At 38.6% G+C, this 19208-nt stretch overlaps 1 protein-coding gene and 1 long non-coding RNA gene across 34 annotated transcripts in view; one reads left to right on the top strand and one right to left on the bottom strand.

The window, feature by feature from the left end:
* LOC140614014 (uncharacterized) overlaps window positions 1-8727 on the bottom strand; it is a 40767-nt gene extending 32040 nt beyond the window's left edge. The window contains exons 1-2 of one of the 2 annotated variants that reach the window (XR_012014916.1): window positions 8662-8727; window positions 6818-6938 (exon numbers count right to left, since the gene is read on the bottom strand). This is a non-coding gene — a long non-coding RNA (uncharacterized lncRNA). Of the gene's footprint in view, window positions 1-6817; window positions 6939-7340; window positions 7404-8661 lie in introns of those variants that run through there. The other variant, XR_012014917.1, reaches the window with a different exon arrangement.
* TMEM108 (transmembrane protein 108) overlaps window positions 1-19208 on the top strand; it is a 349072-nt gene that overhangs the window by 189513 nt on the left and 140351 nt on the right. The gene's annotated exons all lie outside the window — the stretch shown is intronic.

Raw genomic sequence — 19208 nt, 5'->3', positions numbered from 1 at the left:
AAATTGAGGAAGTAACACTTTCAAATGTGACATTAACCCAGGAAGTTAGACATATTGGGTCCTTAAAGGTGTCATATTGATTTAATGTCTTTTACATTTTAAGTTGTGATTTTTTTAATTTGTATAAGTCAACAAAGTGTCTTATGCAGATTAAACAAACTTTAATAAGACCTTCTCATTGTAAGCAATTCCAGTGAAGACTGAGAAATAAAATATTTTAAAGACAATTTTATGACTTTTCAGTACTTTATCTTTTTTTTTTTTTTTTTGAGCATTTTCTATTACAAGGTTGGCAAAAATGTAGTTGAGGGAAATCAGGTTCACACTTAGGACAACTGCTGACTTATGCAAATTTAAATGTTAACTCTTCATGAGTAAATTCAACTTTCTATGTGAAAGTACTTTTGCGAAAGCATATGGTGGGAGAGAGCATAGAATTTGGATTTAAAGGATGTACTTTGAGCTCTCACTTCTCATACTAATTATGGGATTTTGCATCAAGTACTTAACCTTCCAGAGCCACTTCATTTTCCTTAACTACAATACACAGATTATAAAAATAAATACCTTGATGATTATTGCGAGAGCTAAATGAGAAGGGTATAAAAATTTCATAAATGCAAAATTTCTAAGCGTGGGTTGCCATGTTAATACTGTCCTTAAATAGTTTGTTTCTTTTGTTGTTATATTGTGCCATTGCCTAGAAAATCCTGTTAAAAAATTTAAAAAGGAATGTGAAAGGCAGTCTAGCATGCCCTCACCTAGGTTACAACTCAGTGGAATTTTCATTAATGTACTTAAGCTTCATTTGTGGGTACTGTTTTAACAGAGAGTTTTCTTCCCTTTTTTAAATGATTTTATTTATTCATGAGAAACACAGAGAGGCAGAGACATAGGCAGAGGGAGAAGCAAGCTTCCCATGGGGAGCCTGATTGCAGAACTTGATCCCAGGACCCTGGGCCACACAGGAGTCCCAATAGAGTGTTTTCTAGCTTAGCAGGATCTGGCAAAATTCTGAAAGATTGTTCTGCATAAGAGAAGTTTGAGCAGAATTTTTAAAATAAAGAAACAGGATTTTTTTTCAGCAACCTCATGTTTGCTTTATAAAAAATCTAATCTGAAAATTTTCTTAAATGTGTAACCATTGCCTTTATAAATGTGATGGACGCTAGAGACTCTCAGGCTAGAATCTAAAAAGCTCCCAAAACCTAAGACACGTTGCTCTTGCAGTGTTGTCTTTCATATCTCCCCCTCCTTTTTACCTCCCCTTCCTTTTCTTTGGGTATTTCCATCACTAGACTCTCTCTTCTCTTTGCTCTTGTCCCTCAGAAGTGTTTGAGCCTTTCTTCTCAAGAGAATATATCTTTTATCTGCTGCAGGCATCCTTACAGCTCCTCATAAAGTGAATTACCTTGCCTTTGCTCTGACTGTACCACAGTATTGCTCAGGGTACCTTGTGAGCTGTGGCCAGTCTTACTACTCATTTGCTTCGTGAGCATCTTTATCAGTTATCCTATCTATGAAACTATGACTGCCGTAACAAGTTACCACAAACTTGGTGGCTTAAAACAACAGATTTTTTTCTCTCTCTCTCTCTCATAATTCTGGAGGCCAGAAGTTTGAAATCTAGGTGTCAGCAGGGTCGTATTTCCTCGAAAGGCACCAAGGGAAAACACTTCCTTGATTCTTCCATTCTGGTAGCTCCAAGATGTTCTTTGGTTTATGTCTATATCACTCCAAACTGCTTCTGTCTTAATGTGGCCTTCCCAGAGGAAGGTCCTTAAAAGGACACTTGTCAGTGGATTCAGGGCCCACCTGGATAATCAGCATGATCTCTTCTCAAGATCCTTGACTTAATTATATCTGCAATGACTCTTTTTTCCAAATAAGGTCATATTCACAGGTTTCACAGTTAAGATGTCAACATAACTTTTGAGAGACCATCATTCAACTGACTATAGCATAATATTGCTATACTTCATAGAGTTGTTGATTTAAGTATATGGAGCACTTAACACATTGCCCAGTTCAAAACAGGTACTCAGTAGATGGTGGTTGTGGGTCCAGGAGTAAGAAGAGTATAAGTAAATGAACTGAGTTGATACAGCTTTTTGGAGAAGTTTTACTATAAGGGCGAGAGAGTACTGTAACTGTAATAGATATAGGGCTGAGTGTTTGAAACACACACACACAGTGATTTGAGCTGGTATAAAAGCTCCCAGGACAGTTTTGCATGGGCCAAGCACTATAGGGCTCTGAACTTCAGAGGACACGAAGTGCAAATTAATGGTGAGCCCTCAGGGCAGGAATAGCTCTAGATGTGACTCACATGTCCATATGTAGTTGGTGCATAGGGTATGCTTCTGGCCTTGCCAGTAAATGCTAGTGTTGGGTATATAATTGTGCTGTGTTTGATTAGAAGAGGCAGAAATGGAATTCCTGTGTCCTCTCTTCACTGAGTCTATTTAACACTGAGTATAAGTGCTTTAATGATTTCCCTGAGATGTTCTTTCAAAAGTCAAACAACTGTCTCCCCACAGGACAGATCTCAGGCTATGTGCAAGCTGCTGTGAGGCTTGCTAATTATAGGAGAACATTGGGAGAGAGTACCAGAGCCCTCTGAGATAAAAAAAAAAGATGCTACAGTTTACTTAGAAATTCCTTGGTTAGCTAAAGAAATGAGAATATGCCCACTTTCCCCTAAAGACCGAGAAGCAAGGGTCCAGGAGTGACCTAGATAAAATAAAGGACCATACCCTGAGTACCTGTTAGGTCATCCTTGGCATCCCAGGTTACAGCAAGAGAGGAATAAAAAGGGGGAGGATCTGAAGCTCCAGTGTGGGGCGTTTGAGGTGGGGTAATAATTATTAAGATTCCAACTCTGACCTGGAGGTCATTATTGAAGCATGGCCAGCTCCCCAAGGTTGGCAAGTGCCAGCTTAAATGGAAGTTTGAGTGGCTGGGCAGCTTTCTTATCTGTTACACATGCAGTCACATCTAAGCAGTTTACCATGGCTTAGAAGAAGCCCTGAAGGTGGAAAATGAAGCTCAGATAAAAGAGTCACATTATTTCATTGATATCTTATTGTTATTTTGACCTCTGTTAAATGCAAAATAATTGAGCTAAAAAATAAAACCTATTCTTAAATAGCTTAGATACAAAAATTCCATAGGGGGAAAAATGTCCTATATTTCACTCAAAAAGTTGATCTAATACTGTCAGGACATTCATTTTTTTTCTTTCAGTAGTGTCTCAAGTTGGGCTCTTTAGAAGCAGACCTGGAGCCCTTAGACAAGGAGTACTTAAACAAGAAGTTTACCCTTTGATACTATGAGAAAAGGTTGGGTAAATATCAAATGATTTTCATTTTCTTTAAAATAAAACAACAAAATGGGGAGAGGGAGAATGGAGGAGGCATCATATAAGCAATTGCTAAATCTTGAAAGGGATTAGAAGTCAGGATATTTCCATTTGCTTCCTTTCTTTTTATCCAGGACAGGATTTTTATTCTTTAAAGTATATGGAAAAATCCTAAAATCATATGCTTTAAGAACTGAAAGCAAGTTCCTTTAGCAATTGCCACTCCATTTAACAGATGAGGAAACTGGTGCTATCCTAAGATGATAACTTGTCCAAGATCTAAACCTAATTGATGTGAGGGCAGAGGCTTTAACATGACCCCACAGACTCCTGGTGCAGTGCCCATTCAGGATCTCCTTATTGCCTTCTACCCCTGCACTCCAATCACACTAATTTTCTTTTCCTTCCTCAAGTATTCCAACTTACTCCTTGCTTGGGGCCTTTGATGGGCCATTGCCCCTCACCTGTCATGACTGGCTCCTTGCTGCTCAGACTTCCTCCGAGTGGCTTCCCCACAAACCTGGCTCTCCCCATTACATTACCCTTGTTTAAGTTCCGCATAGCAATGGAGTTGGCCGATGGGATTTTTTGCACTTTATTTTTCATTGTTTACATTTCCATTTGGAATATCCACTAAGAGCCAACATAGAAGAGTGCCCAGCACATGGAAGATCCTCAGCAAACATGGCATTAGAATAGAATGGACTGAACAGAGGAACAATGGGTAGGTTTTGTGGGTGGTTTATATTGTCAAGTGCAACTCCACATAGATCGAAATTGTGGTCTAGATCAACACTGTTCCATAGACAATACAAGCCCAGTTTTAGATTTTTCTAGTATATTTTTCCATATTAGAAAAAGTAAAATGGAGTTGGTGAAATTAATTTCAATAATACACTTTATTTAACTCCATATATCTAAAACATTTTCATTTCAACATGTCAGTATAAAAAATTATTAATGAAATATTTGCTTTCTTCTTTTTTCATACCAGGTCTTTGAAATCCTGTGTATAATTTGCACTTACAGCACATCTCAATTTGGACACTACATTTTGTTAGAAGTACTGGATTTTCATTTATATTTCATAAAATTTACTCTTGAAAAAAATAGATTCACATACTTAAATTTTTTCTAATTGTATTATTTGTCAATTTTTACATTTAAATTAGTTAAAATTAAATTTTAAAATTCAGTCCCTCAGTTATACTAGCAACATTTCAAGTGGTCAATACCACAAATGCTAGTAACTGTAGAGGTCTGTATTCGTTGCACCAAACTACTAGTTTTAAAGCTGCTTAGCCCTTCTCGCCCTGCATTGCCCTGTGGTACAGAGTCTGATATGTGGGGCCCACTGAGGCAGAACATCGGGGCCTTGTGCCAGGATAAAGGACAGCCTCTAGACCACCAGTTTCTTGATTATCATGTTAAGAAATAAGACTTGCTGAATCCTTTTAAGACTTTGAAAGTAAAGTTGTTTTATATCTGATTTATTCTAGAGGGGCAAAGTCGGGATTCTCCCAGCGCCCACAGAGAATGAATAGTCCAGGGTTGAACACAGCACAGTGCACACATGTGTACCTCTCTCAAAGCACAGGGAGAATCACATAGAGCAGAGGGTGGGACTCCAGAGCAGCCCTACTCAGGTGGTTGCTGTTAAGTGAGCTGCATGTTGTACATATGCCCCATGGAGGCATCATGTTGTACATATGCCCCATGAAGGCATCCTGGTCTGTACAGGAAGGCTTTTTTTCTCATTCTCTGCAAGCCCCTGAAATAAGGGGTGTCACTCATTAGAATAGTGTTTTAAGATTCCCTACCTCTTCTGTGTGCCTTCACATTCTGACCTCTGCTTTAATCCTAGCCTGGCAGCACTGCATCTTCCTTAGTTACAAGGAAGTTTAATGATGCAGGGGGTAGAGATGTTATTTCTCACAGTCTTTCTATACTTGTCTGGGAGGCCTGGATATTGTGCTATAAACTGATTCCAGCAGCAACCCCAAAGGAAACTACTTCATGGTGCATGGATCCTTTGGGAGAAGAACAAGGGTCAGTGTTATATGCTGAAACATCAGATGTTACAGGCTTTGGTCATGGCTGTAAGTTAATTACCAAATGACAGTTTTTCTCTGCTAAGAACATTGGCAGAGTAACTCTAATTGAGATATTCCAGGGTACAGATTGCCAGATAGCCAGGGTGTCTGGTCAGTAGACAAAAACTAAAGTTTGATGGGGAAATGATCTTAAATCCTCAAATCAAAAACTGTTTGCTGATAGAAATCTTCCCAAATGAACAAGTTATCATGAAAGGAATCCTTAGGATACTTTCCTACTTTAATTCCTTCTGTGCAGTCTTTGGGTGGCATTAGACCATCTGGTACCCTTCTGTCTTCATTTTCTTTCAAGTCATTTCTATAAAGAACCTACTATGTGCCAGGAGTTATGCTAGGCACAAGAAATGAAAGGACATGAACCCTTCCCTCCAAGAGCTCCCAGACTAGTAGAGAGAAAGGCTTCACACAGAAAGTGGAGTACAAATATGATTAATGTGATCCTTTATCAGACAGAGTGTCTGCTGCATGTCTGGCTCTGTGAAAAATTCTGATACAGAGATAAAAGGCATAATCTCTATTCTCCAGAAGCTTATAATACAATCAAAATAATACAGAAGATATAAAGAAGATAATGCATTATAAGATATAGTAAGAAGCCATAGGTCAAGTCATGTTCTTTAATCTAGCTTAACTAGTAATAAAGATGACTTTTGATCCAACTTCTGACTCCTCTATATATGTTTTAATTGGTTCCAGACATGGAGAGAGGTAATGATTAGTCTCCATAACCAGCACTACCATCAAAGGAGATGATAAAAACAAGCCTTTTTTATTTCATAAAGTGTTTTCCTATCTCAAATGCCTTTCATCATCCTGGCAGCCCTGTTGCCATGAAGGAAATGGAAACCCAAGGAAGCCAAGTGTTGTACTCAAGATCCTACAAGGAATTTGGATCCAACTCTACTTACTTCAAGTATGCCTCATCTTGTTTTAACAGCTTTGATGGTTGGGGTTTTGTTTTGTTTTGTTTTTGCTTTGTTTTTCTTTTTGTCCACCAACACCCATTTCTGGGTCTGCTTAAAGAAATAAATAGGAGCAGGATAGAAGTTTTGGCTCCCAAGTTAGATATTGGCTGGGTAATATTGGGGTAAAGAAATGTTGCAACCCATTGAGGTAATGGGCCATTCCTTTTATAAGCTGAGTCTGTAGTTCATTTAGCCTCATTATTTCTTAGTTAGCAAGCTCTGGTTATGCCATCCTTATGGCTTTATTTTTAGAAGTCTTAGATTATTATAGCAACTGTGAAAAAAATGGGGAAAGAAATCTGGCTCCCAGTATACATCCCGTTTGTTTCTTGAATTAAATTTGCCATCATCTACCCCTCAGAGGATGTTGCACTCACCCCTGCTACTGATTGAAAGCTGCTACCATCACATGGTTGCTGACGAGGTTGTCAGTTGATAGAGATGTATCAGGGTGCCTCCAGTCCTCCTCCTCATCCAGTTGTTTATTCTGGGTAACAGCTGAATGTGGGAGAGTAGAGGTAGAAAAGACTAGATATGTAGCATGCATAACTGTGACATCTCATTCACAGTGTCAAGTGAAACATTAACAATTTGTGTTGATTCTGATCTAGTCATGGCACTTATGCCTCATTCAAGCTAATGTGACAAGAAGAAGAAACATTAGGGACAGACCCATTGTGCCTCGAAGAATGACAAGGAACTCAGGAAGTAAATAGACATGGCAAACTATTGGGCTGCATTAGAGCAGCAAAAGGGCAGGGATGGTAGCCTTTAAACTATTCTGCTTTTGCTGTGGTTAATTATAGAAAAGCTTTGACAGAGTTTTAGAGAAAAAACTAGAGTAGGAAATACTCTCAGCATGAAAGATATGAGCTGAAGTTTTACTTCCTGGGTCCTTACCAAGCCATTCAACCCCACATGTCCTGCTGCTGTCCCTGAGGGTCTCACCTATTCCCTCCTCCCCTACCCCCACCTTGGATTCTGCCTTTGTTTCTCTGCCTGACACTCCATTTCCTTGGACATTAGAACCCTGCCATAAATTCATCTTTGGATTGCCTACTAAGATCCTGTCAGCGTTTTCCCCTAAGGAACTGAATTCGATTTTCCATAAATCCTCAGACCTGAGGGCCTTGCCTCAACAGACTGATCATCCAGAGCTGCTATAGGGAAGCTGACTTGGCCTTAAGTTTTGAGTATTGGTTAAACTCCACAACTGAGCTTTTATCACCTGTCCAGACTAAGGCAGATACTACACATCCCATTGGATTTCCCAAACTCAGCAACATTGTCTGTAGCTGATTTGTCTCCAGCTCCTCCACCAGCCCAGTGTTTGCTCTTCTTTCACATGATCACAGATTCTTTGCCAAGGGGCTATCATGCCTTACTGCCAAACTCATCCAACATAGCTTATTTTCCTTCAGTATTTACAGTATTTCAAGAGAAAAATTGCAAGAAATGGTTATGGGACTGGTGAAGAAATCTTTTGCTCTTTATTTTGTTTCCTCAGAAGGATATAATCCAGTGGAAGAGTCCAGCATGGAAGAAATAAAAGTATTTTGAATAAGCTTAAGGTCCCAGAGTAACACAGAAATTAAGAATACAGATAAAGGAATACAAGGAATTAGAAAAGGGATCTTAGTTGAATCTGGAAGTATTATGTAAAATGAAATGAGATCAGGATGGTAGAAAGAAAATGGAAAAAAAAGAAAAAAATGGAAAACAGAAAATTAGAGTTGAGAAGATGAAGAATTTTTTAAGTGTCTCCTAATTCTATAATTAGAGATCATAATAATGTGGACAGTTTTATTATATTTCCTATTCAATAAAGTTTCCATAATAGAATAAAAGTCCCCACAAGCTCAGCATATGGTAGTCTGAAAATTCCAGTGGTTTAGCATTTGATGATTTGATAAATTTTGTAAAATCCTATTTTTTCAACCACTGAGGCCATGTGCTAACTGCACAAGTGGACATTTCAGGTAAATTTTGACAGGAGGTTTGGGGCAGTGAGTATATCAGAAACCAAAGATGTCTTAAATGGAAGAGGAAGAAGATGAAAAGCCTAAAATGAATCAAATGACCACCAGGCTACTGGTTGAATAAAAAAGTTTGCTAAATTTGCTGATTCTGAAAGTCAAAACACTATAGTACAATGGATCTGTCCATTAATACTGAATTATTTATATCCAAAAAAAAAGCAAGGTTAATGGTGCAGCCAGACCTTAGTAAAGAGTTTTCGAGTTCATCAAGGAATCCTACAATAATGACATCAACTGTTGGATCTTTGTTGTTGCCATGGTTACTTCAGTGCAACTAGGATAATCCTGGTCATCTTTACCCCATAACTGATGAAATTTCAGAGGTCCGTTCATTTGATTAGGAATACAATTGTAGGAAACACCATCATTTTGAATTAAGTTTTGTAGTGAATAAATTTTCTTCACATTAAGGAGTAAAGAGCTTTAAAATTCTTTGAATAATATAATTTAAGTGACTATCATGAGTACAGTAGAAAACATTTTAATAAGGAAATTTTATTTATAAAAATATAGTAGTTACATGTATTTTTTTCCAGCTTTATTGAGATATAATTGACAGTATACCATTGTATAATTTTAAGGTGTACAATATATTTATTTCACATATTTATATATTGCAAAATGATTGCCACATAGTTAGCTAACACTTGTATCACATCACATAATTAACATTTATTTTTTGTTGTGAGACTATTTAATATCTACTTTCTCTGGAGGGAGAGAAACAAGATGGTAGAATAGTGGGGGTTCTCATTTCATCTGGTCCCCTAAATTTAGCTACATACCTATCAAACTTTCCTGAACAGCTGTGAATTCAACCTGACATGTAAAGAAAGAATGGCTGGAACTTTACAAATAGAAAAATGGCCACGGGATCCCTGGGTGGGGCAGCGGTTTAGCGCCTGCCTTTGGCCCAGGGCGCGATCCTGGAGACCCGGGATCGAATCCCATGTCGGGCTCCCGGTGCATGGAGCCTGCTTCTCCCTCTGCCTATGTCTCTGCCTCTCTCTCTCTCTCTCTCTGTGACTATCATAAAAAAAAAGAAAAGAAAAGAAAAATGGCCACATTTTGCAAGGTAGGAGTGTGGAGAAGAGAAACAGGGGTTATATCGGAAGATAAATAGCAGAGGGGGAGGGAGCTTTTGTAAGAAAGTGATATAGCGCTGGAGCTCCAAATCAGGACCTTTAGAAATCTGCTCTTGTGAGAGACTTCCCTGCTTGAAAGGTGCTCAGTAGTGAAGTGGGGCAGAATCATAAGTGGAACAGTGGGGTCTCGATATTCCCGGAGGCACAGAAAGAACAGGGGCACCTGAGCTGACAGAGTTCCCAAACATTGGAATAGAGAACCAGGTTTAGGTCCGAGAGCCTGGGAGAAGGTTCAGCTTGTTGTGCCATACACGAGCTGTATGTGTAGAAAAAGTTTGTGTGTGTGTGTGTGTGTGTGTGTGTAATTGAATAGTGAAAGGAAGCCAAAAATGAATTATATGTAATTGTAAAATATGAAAGTGTCCCCCTTGCCTGCCCCTAGGGAGGGTCTGAATGGACAGGCACCACAGAAGTCTGTAGAGTTTGGCACAATACTACCATCATTCACCTACAGGGCTGAAGATCAGGGACAGCCATTTTTTTTTCCCTTTCACCATCAAAAGAGGCACAGAAAGCCTGCTGGGAACAAAAGCCTCACACAAACAGCTTGTACTGAGCCCTGGATGCGACTCCACCCAGGCACCACAAACACCTGAGAATTAATGTAGCAAGCCTTTCCCGCAGAAGACCAGCTAGAAAAACACATGAACAGCAAGTTTATTGACCAAATAGGACTAGAAAACTCCAGGACTGCGGGACAATAGTATATAGAACCCAAGGTTTTTCTCTTAGGATTCATTTATCTTTCAGGTTAAATTTTTCCAATATTTTTTCTTTTTTTTTTTTTTATCATCTCAACTAGTTTATTTTATCAACTCTTCATTTTTAAATCTTTTTTAGCTTTCATATTTTACAATTACATGTAATTTATTTTTGGCTTTCTTTCACTATTATATTTTTGTATATACATAAGTTTTGCTTTTTTAAAATAATTTTGGAATTTAGTATCTTCTAACACAGAGACCAAAATACGCTCAGAACCAAGTGGGTCACCCTGTTTTGTCCGCTCTGTGAGATTATATTCTGTACCCTGTCCTTCCCCCTGCCATTTTTTTTTCTTTTTTTGTTTTTCTTTGTCTTTTTGGTTTTATGGTTTTTTATGGTTCCTGACCTCTTCAGAATTGTCTAGTGTATATATTGGTTGGGACATAGTTGATATTTTTGGCTGCTCACTTGTACAGCCATTCTGCACTTGATAAAATGACTAGAAAGATGAATTCACCACAAAAGAAAGAACCAGAGATAATGGCAGATCTTCCTGCCACAGATCTAATGGATATGGATTTGAATAAAATGTTGGAGATGAAATTTAGGAATTACAATTATAAAGTTACTAGTTGGGCTTAAAAAAAGCACAAAAGACTCTAGAGAATCTCTTAGTGCAGAAATGAGATCTCATCGGGCTGAAATTAAAAAGACTCTGAGGGGATCCCTGGGTGGCTCAGCAGTTTGACGCCTGCCTTTGGCCCAGGGCGCGTTCCTGGAGTCCCGGGATCGAGTCCCACGTCAGGCTCTCTGCGTGGAGCCTGCTTCTCCCTCTGCCTGTGTCTCTGCCTCTCTCTCTCTCTGTCTATCATAAATAAATAAATAAATCTTAAAAAAAAAAAAAGACTCTGAGATGCAGTCTAAACTAGATGCTCTGACAGCTAGGGTAAATGAGGCAGAAGAGAGAATAAGTGACATAGAAAAAAAGTTGATGGAAAGGAAGGAAGCTGAGGAAAAGAGAGTAAAACTATTAAGCCCATGAAGAGAGGCTCCAAGAAATAAATGATAGCTTGAAAAAAAAATAACATCTGTATTATTGGAATTCCTGGGGGGCGTGGAGAGAGAAGAGGGGACCAGAAGGTATATTTGAGCAAATCATATCTAAGAACTTCCCTGATCTGGGGAAGGAAACAGGCATTCATATCCAAGAGATAGAGAAGACCCCTCCCAAAATCAACAAAAGCAGATCTACACCCGGACATATAACAGTGAAGCTTGCAAATTTCAGAGATAGAAAATCCTGAAAGCAGCGTGAGACAAGAGATTCCTAACATACAGTGGGAGAAATAGTAGATTAACAGCAGACTCATCCACAGGGACCTGGCAGGCCAGAAAGGGCTGGCAGGATATATTCAGGGTACTAAATGAGAAAAATATGCAGCCAAGAATACTTTATCCAGCAAGGCTGTCAATCATTATGGAAGGAAAGATAAAGAGCTTCCAGGACAGACAGAAACTAAAAGAATATGTGACCACCAAGCCAGTCCTGCAAGAAATATTAAGGGGAATCTTGTACGCAAAGAAGGAGCCCAAAGAAAGAGAAACCATCTGGGATCCCTGGGTGGCGCAGAGGTTTAGCGCCTGCCTTTGGCCCAGGGCGTGATCCTGGAGACCCGGGATTGAGTCCCACATCGGGCTCCTGGTGCATGGAGCCTGCTTCTCCCTCTGCCTGTGTCTCTGCCTCTCTCTCTCTCACTGTGTGCCCATCATAAATAAATAAATAAAAATTAAAAAAAGAAAAAGAAAGAGAAACAATCTGCAGAAACAAGGACTGTACAGGTAATACAATGGCACTAAATTCATATCTTTCAGTAGTTATTCTGAATGTGAATGGACTAAATGCTCCAATCAAAAGACACAGAGTTTCAGACTGGATTAAAAAAGCAAAAAAAAAAAAAAAAGCAAGACCCATGCATATGCTGTCAACAAGAGACTCATTTTAGACCTAAAGCCACCTTCAGACTGGAAATGAGGGGGTGGAGAGCCATTTGCCATGCAAATGAACCTCAAAAGAAAGCTGGGGTAGTAATCTTCATATCAGACAAATTAGATTTTAAACCAAAGACCATACCAAGAGATGAAGAGGGAACTATATCATGCTTAAAGGGTCTATCCAACAAGAAGATTTAGCAGTTATAAATCTTTATGCTCCTGATGTGGGAGCAGCCAATTATATCAACCAATTAATAACCAAAGTAAAGAAATACATAGATAATGATACATTAATAGTAGACTTTAGCACTCCATTCTCAGCAAGGGACAGATCATCTAAGCAGAAGATCAGCAAGGGGAAAAGGGCTTTGAATGACACACCGGACGAAATAGACCTAACATTCCATCCTAATGCAACAGGATGCACACTCTTCTCAACTGCACGTGGAACTTTCTCCAGAATTGACCACATACTGGGTCACAAATCGGGTCTCAGCCAATACCAGAAGATTGGGATTATTCCCTGCGTATTTTCAGACCACAGTGCTTTGAAACTAGAATTCAGTCACAAGAAGAAATTTGAAAGGAACTCAAACACTTGGAGGTTAAAAGGCATCCCACTAAAAAATGAATGGGTCAACCAGAAAATAAGATCATTAAAAAGATTCGTGCAAACTAATGAAGATGAAAGCACAACTGTTCAGAACCTTTGGAATGCAGCAAAGGAGTCCTAAGAGGGAAGTGTTTGGCAATACAAGCCTCTCTCAAAAAATTAGAAAGATCTCAAATACACAAGCTAACCTTACACCTAAGGGAGCTGGGGAAGAAAAGAAAATAAAACGTAAACCAAGCAGGAGAGGAAAAACAATAAAGGTTAGAGCAGAACTCAATGAAAAAGAGACCGGAAGAAGTAGAATGGTTCACTGAAACTAGGAGCTGGCTCTTTGGAAGAATTAATAAGATCAATAAGCTCCTAGCCAGACTTATTAAAAAGAAAAAAGACATGAATTAATAAAATCATGAATGAAAGAGATCACAACCAACACCAAGGAAATAGAAACATTTTTAAGAATGTATTATAAACAACTATGTGCCAACAAATTAGGCAATCTGGAAGAAATGAATGCATTCCTGGAAGCCTATAAATTACCAAAGCTGAAACAGGAAGAAATAGGGCAGCCCAGGGTGGCTCAGTGGTTTAGTGCCACCTTCGGCCCAGGACATGATCCTGGAGACCCGGGATCGAGTCCCACATCAGGCTCCCTGCGTGGAGGCTGCTTTTCCCTCTGCCTGTGTCTCTGTGTGTCTCTTATGAATAAATGGATAAAATCTTTAAAAAAAAAAAAAGGAAGAAATAGAAAACCCAAACTGACCCATAACCAGCAAGGAAATTGAAGAAGTAATCAAAAACCACCCAACAAAACAATAGTCCAGGACCAGATGACTTCCCAGGGGAATTATACCAAGCATTTAAATAAGAAGAAAAAATGCCTATTCTAATGAAGGTGTTTCAAAAGATAGAAATGGAAAGAAAATTTCCAAACTCTAAGGCTGGCATTACCTTGATCCCAAAAACCGAAGACCCCATCAAAAAAAGAGAATTACAGAACAATATCCCTGATGAACATGGCTGTCAAAACACTCACCATGATACTAGCCAACCCGATCAACAGTACATTAAAAGGATTGTTCACCACAACCAAGTGGAATTTATTCCTGGGATGCAAGAGTGATTCAGCATTTGTAAATCAGTCAATGTAATAGATCACATTAATAAAAGAAAAGACAAGAACCATATGATCCTCTTAGTTGATACAGAAAAGGCATTTTCTTGATTAAATACAGCATCCTTTCTTGATTAAAACTCTTCAAAGTATAGGGATACAGGGAAGATAACTGTAATATCATAATAGCCATTTGCGAAAAGTCCACAGCAAATATGATTCTCAATGGGGAAAAACTAAGAGCTTTTCCCCTAAAAGGTCAGGAACAAGACTGGGATGCCCACTCTCACCACAGTTGTTCAACATAGTACTAGAAGTCCTAGTCTCACCAATCAGATAACAAAAAGAAATCAAAGGCATTCAGTTTGTTAAAGAAGAAGTCAAACTCTCACCTTGCAGATGACATGACATTTTATGTGGAAAACCCAAAAGACTCCAACCCAAAACTCCTAGAGCTCATACAGCAATTAAGCAACATGGTAGGATATGAAATCAATGCACAGAAATCAGTTGCATTTCTATACACTAACAGTGAGACTGAAGAAAGAGAAATTAAGGATTGATCCCATTTATAATTGTACCAAAAATCATAAGATACCTAGGAACAAACCTAAGCAAAGAGGCAAAGGATCTATATTCAGAAAACTACAGAACACTTATAAAACAAATAGAAGACATAAAGAGATGGAAAAACATTCCATGCTCATGTATTAGAAGAATAAATATTGTGAAATGTCTATGCTGCCCAGAGCAATCTACACATTCAATGCAATCCCTATCAAAATACCATGGACATTTTTCAGAGTTGGAACAAATAATCCTCAGATTTCTATGGAACCAGAAAAGACCCTGAATAGTCACAGGAATGTTGAAAAGAAAACCAAAGCTAGGGGCATCATAATGCCCAACTTCAAGATATATGACAAAGCTATGATTATCAAGGCAGCATGGTACTGGCACAAAAACAGACACACAGATCAATGGAACAGAATAGAGAACCTAGAAAATGGACGTTCAACTCTATGGTCAACTAGTATTCAACAAAACAGGAAAGAACATCCAGTGGAACAAAGATAGTCTCTTCAACAAATGGTGTTTGGAAAATTGGACAGACACATGCAGAAGAATGAAACTGGACCATTTTCGTATACCATACACAAATATAAGCTCAAAATGGATTGAAAGACCTAAATATGACACAGTAATCCATCAAAATCATAGAGGAGAATGCAAGCAGCAACCTTTGTGACTTTGGCTACAGCAACCTCTTGCAAGACACATCTCTAAAGGCAAGGGAAACAAAAGCAAAAATGAACCATTGGGACTTCATCAAGATAAAAAGCTTCTGCTCAGAAAAGGAAACAGTCAACAAAACTAATGGGAAAAAGTATTTGCAAATGACATATCAGATAAAGGGCCAGTATCCAAGGTCTGTAAAGAACTTATCAAACTCAACACCCCAAACCCAAACAATCCAGTCAAGAAATGGACAGAAGATATGAACAGACATTTCTCCAAAGAAGACCTACAAACGGCAAACAGGCACATGAAAAAATGTTCCACAGATAGTTTTCTGTTATGGAGTTCTGTTATTATCATTACCACATCTATTGACGTGAGTGCCCTTGAAATAAATGAGTGACCATTTAGAGTTTTGATAGACTCATAGGACTAAATATTGCTGTTCACAGATTTTAAATTTTTTTTTTTATTTTTTATTTTTTATTTATGATAGGCACACAGTGAGAGAGAGAGAGGCAGAGACACAGGCAGAGGGAGAAGCAGGCTCCATGCACCGGGAGCCCGACGTGGGATTCGATCCCGGGTCTCCAGGATCGCGCCCTGGGCCAAAGGCAGGCGCTAAACCGCTGCGCCACCCAGGGATCCCTGTTCACAGATTTTAAAAAGATGAAAGTAAAACATGACTCATTCCAAGTCCCTTCTATGGTAGAGCTGTATAGATCTGGATATGTGAGATACTGAAAACAGGACTACCGTTTAAGGTTATTCAGATTGTGAACTGCAGATAGAAGGGACACCATTCCGATTATAGACTGTGTTGATGGTGTCCTCCTAAGGTTATGTTGGTATTCTGTAGTGAACCTGAATGAAAATTTTAGTGTGGAATCATTAGGACAGCACTGTTTTTTTTTTTTTAATTTTTTTTTATTTATGATAGTCACACAGAGAGAGAGAGAGAGAGAGAGAGAGAGAGAGAGGCAGAGACATAGGCAGAGGGAGAAGCAGGCTCCATGCACCGGGAGCCCAATGTGGGATTCGATCCCGGGTCTCCAGGATCGCGCCCTGGGCCAAAGGCAGGCGCTAAACCGCTGTGCCACCCAGGGTTCCCAGGACAACACTTTTAAACATAGTTTATGATGCTGTAATTGTAAATTCACATTGAGATCCAAAAGATAACTTTCCTTTTATATTTTTTGATACAAGTTTTGATCAATTTTTCTTTTTTCTTTTTTTTTTTTAAGATTTTATTTATTCATGAGGGACAGAGAGAGAGGCAGAGATGCAGGCAGAGGGAGAAACAGGCTCCATGCAGGAAGCCTGATGCGGGACTCAATCCCAAGACTCTGGGATCACACCCTGAGCCAAAGGCAGATGCCCAACTGCTGAACCAGCCAGGCATCCCTCAGTTTTTCTTAATATTATATTTAAGGAAGTCTTACTTCATAAGCAAATATTTCGTGTTCCTATGGGTAAGTGGAAAGTAAAAGAAGAGAGTTGAGCATATAATGAAAGGTAAAGAAACAAAATGGAAGGCTGAATAAGCTATGACATTTTGAGAACTAAATGAGTAGATGAGGAGACCTCTCTAAGTTTGTGATTGCTCGTCTATAAAATGAGGAGCTTGGGTTAGGAGGTCTCTGACATTCATCCTTGTGTACAGTGTTCAAAAATATATAGAATATAGACCAATCTATTGCAGGAGTTGCTGTTTTACCCAAGAAATTGCCCATAAAACAAGAAGAGTAGTTTTGTGGCAGAAACATTTTTCTGGGAGTCAGAAAAGCTAGATTTTAATGCTGAATCTACTGCTATATTTCTATCAATTGTTTCACCTATCAGAACCTCATTTTATCCATTTCTGAGTCTCAGTTTATTCACCTGTAAAAAGAACATTAAAATAAGACATGGTCTATAAACTTATCCCTATTCTTGATATTCTAGAATTAAGAATGGATGGATGTTTTTGCCCTAAAACAAAAACATCCTGAGTGTCATTGTCTCTCAACACTGGAGTGAGCTAACCTGGGAAAAACTTAGCAAAGAAGGAACATAAGGGCACGAGATGGTCTTTTCAGTTACTCCATCCTATGTGTCACTACTTCAAAAATGTATTAAATTCTTTAGCTATGATCAAATTAATACAGAAAACTGAAATGCATACCACCATTCTGATAGGTTTTTTGAATTCTAAATCTATAGAAAGATTTCTTTTGCCAGTGATTAGTTCCACCTGGTTTCATTGTTAACCAAGTTTTTCTAGGTTGTCTTCAAAAATGTATTCTGTATGCTTGAAATTTGCTAAGAGAAAAGAACTTAAATGTTCCCACCACACACAAAAAAAGTAAATGTGAAGTTATGGATAGGTTAGTTATGGGGTGCTGGGTGGCTCAGTCAATTAAGCATATGTCTATGGCTCAGGTCATGATCTCTGGTCCTGGGATCAAGTCCTACATTGGGCTCCATGCTCAGCGGCATCTGCTTTTCCCTCTCCCTCTCCCTCTCCCTCTGCTCATTCTCTCTCTCTCTCTCTCTCTCTCTCAAATAAATAAAATCCTTTTTCAAAAAAAGAATAGATTAATTTGCTTGATTGTGGTAATTATATTGCTACCTATGTATATTAAAATATCATCATGTATGTCTTAAATATATGCAGTTTTTGTCCATTATACCTCAATAAAGCTGAGGAAAGGGGACAAAAAAGCATGTTCTGAATATCTCCTGTGCACTGTTAGAGTCGTCATAAGCATTAACAAAAATACAAGAAAAAATAGGCCTGATCTCACAGAGCTTCTGGGTAATTCCAATAGGTATGGGAAGTAGATAATTGGAAAGGTAATTTTAAAAACTAAATTGTAAACCTAGATAAATTGTAAACTTTATGTAAACCATACCTGAGAGTCCTAAACATGTCATGTGAAGGAACATGAGTCATATTCCCATTAAAGAACACATAAAAGATACTCATTAAATATTTGTAGGCTGAATGAATGTGCCTAGAAAAAAATCCACCTGCAACAAAGGCAGCCAATGAACAAAGCTACTAGTCACTGTTATGGGTATTAGTGAGAAAAAAAAAAAAAAAAGTAACACTAGCCCCCTTGAGAATTTCTAACCATATCCCCTGCTTCTTGCATTTTGGATTTTGAATCCATATTATATATGTTGTATAGGTAACTCTAAGAGGAGATATAAATAAAAACGTTTCTGGTAGGTAACAAACACCTTCTGGGGGCCAGCCAAAAATGGAAATTCTCCTGTTAGGAAAGCTTCCTCAACCAAGGGGGCTCAGGATACCTTGAGATATTACTTTCAGTCAAATATGAGATTTCAATAAGAGATTACCAAACGGATAAGGAAACAAACTGATAGCAAGAGTCAGCAAAAGTAAGAGGAGAGAAAGGAAAGAAAAGAGGGAGAATAGGGAGAGAGATTTAGATTGCTGGGAACTTTAGATATTGAAATTATTAAATACTAATTATGAACTGTGGTATTCTTGTTATCTATCAATGTTTAATAAATTATCCCAGAATTAAGTAACATAAAACAACCAGTTGTTATGCTCATGGAGTTTGTGGATCAGGAGCTCTGGGTTTGGCAAATGGTCTTCTTTGCTCCATATTGCCTGAGTCTACAACTGGATGGCTGAAAGGCTGGAGCAACTCAACAGCTGACTGTTGCAATATTCTGAAGGTTCATTCACTCATATTTCTGGTGGTTTATGCTAGCTGTGATTGAGGCCTTAGCTGGGGTTAACAGTTGGAACATCCAAATGTGGCTTCTCCATGTGGCCTGGACTCCCTCACAGCATTGTGGCTGGTTGCCAGTACGTCTGTGGAGAAGGCAGAAACTATATCACCTTTTCTGACCTAGCCTCAGAGTCATGCAGCATGACTCCCCAAACATTCTATTCAAAAAAGAAAT

Source organism: Canis lupus, chromosome 22 (assembly GCF_048164855.1).
Source record: "Canis lupus baileyi chromosome 22, mCanLup2.hap1, whole genome shotgun sequence".
NCBI classification, from domain to species: domain Eukaryota; kingdom Metazoa; phylum Chordata; class Mammalia; order Carnivora; family Canidae; genus Canis; species Canis lupus.
This window is presented reverse-complemented; position numbering and strand designations above follow the sequence as displayed.